Below are 3546 nucleotides of genomic sequence, written 5' to 3'. Positions count from 1 at the left end.
TGAAGGTATAGGAATTTTGGAATTTTGGAATTAAGGAATTTTGAAGGTATAGATTGCTCTGGGCAGCAGAGATATTTTAACAATGTTACTGGAGCTGGTTAAGTTGGAAGGAAGTGAGAATCGGGTTATCATTACAAAATAAAAACTCAGTTTCCATAGGTCAGCTGTATACAGTTAACAGAATGAAGTAACTATTCAAAAAATGCTTTCACAGAATGAGAGCCAAATGACAAACTCTTTTTTTTTTTTAAGATTTTATTTATTTATTTGACAGAGAGAGAGACACAGCGAGAGAGGGAACACAAGCAGGGGGAGTGGAGAGGGAGAAGCAGGCTTCCCGCGGAGCAGGGAGCCCGATGCGGGGCTCTATCCCAGGACCCTGGGATAATGACCTGAGCCGAAGGCAGATGCTTAACAGCTGAGCCACCCAGGCGCCCCCAAATGACAAACTCATAAGCATGATCTACATAGCCTATAATCTCCTTCACGATCTGCCCAGTCCATTTCTCTGATCCCATCTTTTACCATTCTTCATATTACCTAATATATTTCTTTTTTACAAATGTGTGCAGTTTTATTTAATGAATATTAATTCCTTGAAGAAAACAGAATTTCTTCCAATTAAACAGTAAACAGTATAATAAGATGAAAGATGTAGTTGTACACATATAACCTAGTTCAACAAAGATCTTGTAGATCTTATAGATCCAAAGATCTTGTAGATCCAAACTCATCAACAGGCATAAACTGGCAATGCCTACTGTTATTCATTATGGATAGATTTCCCATTTTACAAACAAACCTCTTTATTTATGGGAAGAGCTTCAGGGTTTCAGAATATCTTTAGCATGTATTTTTTCCTGATCCTGAAGGGGCAGAATTCCCCTGTTGTTCATCAAATGACACCCACTTGCAGCTGCAGGGCATTATGCAGGGCTACTCTTCTACTCCAGAGTTAAATACATAACAAACAGACAAAAAAAAATACATAGCAAACAGAGCTAAATACATATAAAGACATAATGCATATTAAATGCTTAAGAGTGTTTCTGTTTTCTTCATATAACAGAAATGATAATATTACCTATGCCATAAATTTGAGGATTATGAGACAATAAATGTCAAGGACTTATGTGCCAGGTCCATAATACATCACAAATGCTAATTGACATTGTTATTATCACTGTGGAATATAAAACTTCAATAAATGGATATCATATATAAAAATATTACTAGATAGGAAAATTTCATATTGAAAAGATGCTAATAATCCCCCTACTTATTTGTAAAGTTAATGTAAATATTTTTCAAAATTCCAGGAAGATTTTTTTGAAGGGAATGTCTGATGAACTGATTCTGAATCTTGCCTGAAAGAATAAAATAGCCAAGAAAATTTTGAGGGGGAAAAAGACACACTGCATACAGGATAATCCCCTGGGAACCATATATGCCCTCTAATTTTATCAAACTATAAATTGCTTACTGTTCCTCAAATAAAATGTTCTAATCCCTATCTCTTTACCACTACCCACCTCTCCCTTTTTTTTTCTCCTGGTTTCTGTAATCTGGAATTCTTTTTTTTTTTTTTTAAAGATTTTATTTATTTATTTGAGAGAGAGAGAGAGCACATGAGAGGGGGGAGGGTCAGAGGGAGAAGCAGACTCCCCGCTGAGCAGGGAGCCCGATGCGGGACTTGATCCCGGGACTCCAGGATCATGACCTGAGCCGAAGGCAGTCGCTTAACCAACTGAGCCACCCAGGCGCCCCTGTAATCTGGAATTCTATATAAACTTCTAACCAAACACTACCATTTCTAGGGACAGAGTCTTCCCTGACGACTCTGCCCTCTTTAACCTTTATCAAGCATTTGGCTGTAATTTTTTTTCTGCCTAATACTGTTAATTAGCTATTCACAAGTTTTTGACTTATCTTCCAATTAAACTGTAAACTCCTTTTTTAAAAAAAAAAACTTTATTTGTCAGAGAGAGAGCATAAGCAGGGAAAGTGGCAGAGGCTGAGGGAGAAGCAGGCTCCCCACTGAGCAAGGAGCCAGATGTGGGACTCGATCCCAAGACCCTGGGATCATGACCTGAGCCAATGGCAGACGCTTAACCTACTGAGCCACCCAGGCATCCCTAGATCGTAAGCTTCCTTTTTTTAAAAAAAAGATTTTATTTGTCAGAGAGAGAGAGAAAGCGTACAAGCACGGGGAGCGGCAGGCAGAGAAAGAAGCTGGCTCCCCACTGAGCAGAGAGCCGGATGTGGGACTCGATCCCAGGACCCTGAGATCATGACCTGAGCCGAAGGCAGATGCTTAACCGACTGAGCCACCCAGGTGTCCCAGATCATAAGCTCCTTAAAGGCAGATTCTTATACTCAGTTTTCCCTGAATTCCTCATGCATCTACATAGTAGATACTCCTCATGTCCTGGTTTTGAAAAGTAACACAGTCGATCCAAACGTGACCCAACATGTACATTTAGTGTTCCTTACAGATTTTTCTAGAACAATGTTTATATATTTTTTTAAAGATTTTATTTATTCATTTGAGACACAGAGATAGAGAGAGAGAGCATGAGGAGGGGGAGAGGCAGAAGGAGAGGGAGAAGCAGGCTCCCTGCTGAGCCAGGAGCCTGATGTGGGGCTTGATCCCAGGACCCTGGGATCATGACCTGAGCCGAAGGCAGACACTTAACCATCTGGACCACCCAGGTGCCCCTAATATTTTTTGTATAAACATAGATTTTCTGCTATCCCAATACATTTTTTAAATTTTTTATATCAGAACTCATCAGCTGACTCTGTGTCTGAGCCACAAGACTGCAGTTCATCTTGCGAGAACTCAGCTTCGTGTCATAAACAAAATTTGGATCATCCTTTTTCTGATTTTTCTCAAAAAGTTCATCCATGATGCTCTTTCTTTTGGCAAGTTCTTTGTCATCTAGTTTATTCAAGTCTTCCACAGGATCAGTGGTTGTTTCCTGTTGAATTTGTTCCACTGTTTTTGCCAGACTTTGCCCCCACAAGTAACCTCGTAAAAAAGTGAATAACTTCTCTAGATGTCTCAGGGATACTTGTTCCAGGTAATTCTTGTGTTGTGGATTATTCTTTAATTGTTCAGCAGCTCTGCTGCAATCTGAAAACTTTGAAAAGTATCAGACTGGCATGATGTGTTGGTGACTTTTCCCCTTCATTTCATTCTCACAGATTAAGAGCTGGAGGCTGGAACCTAATTCCACATTTCTTTGCAGTGCACTTCATTTTCACATACACATTCACATTCCCATTCCTCTGGGTAAATCAGAGGAAATCTGATGAAAACTTCCTGCTGAAAGTGGAGGTGGAGACAGAGAGGTCCCCGATCCAGCTCACAGGACTGAGCCTGGGGGTCGGGCATAGCTAATATATTTCAATTATATTTGCTAGTGTATCATTTAGAGATGCATTTGATAGAATAGCAAGTAAACCCTCCACACTGGCTTAAATACATATATTTTGGTCAAATAAATGATCAATGTTTATCTATTATGACTGTTAACTGCTCAG

The 3546-nt window shown here is 39.6% G+C and overlaps 1 pseudogene; it reads right to left on the bottom strand.

The window, feature by feature from the left end:
• Positions 1-2683: 2683 nt before the first annotated feature.
• Positions 2684-3267, bottom strand: LOC117998096 (annotated as a pseudogene).
• Positions 3268-3546: the final 279 nt, after the last annotated feature.

This window comes from Mirounga leonina, unplaced genomic scaffold (assembly GCF_011800145.1).
Source record: "Mirounga leonina isolate KUSES-001 unplaced genomic scaffold, KU_Mleo_1.0 Mir_376, whole genome shotgun sequence".
In the NCBI taxonomy this organism is placed as follows: Eukaryota; Metazoa; Chordata; class Mammalia; order Carnivora; family Phocidae; genus Mirounga; species Mirounga leonina.
This window is presented reverse-complemented; position numbering and strand designations above follow the sequence as displayed.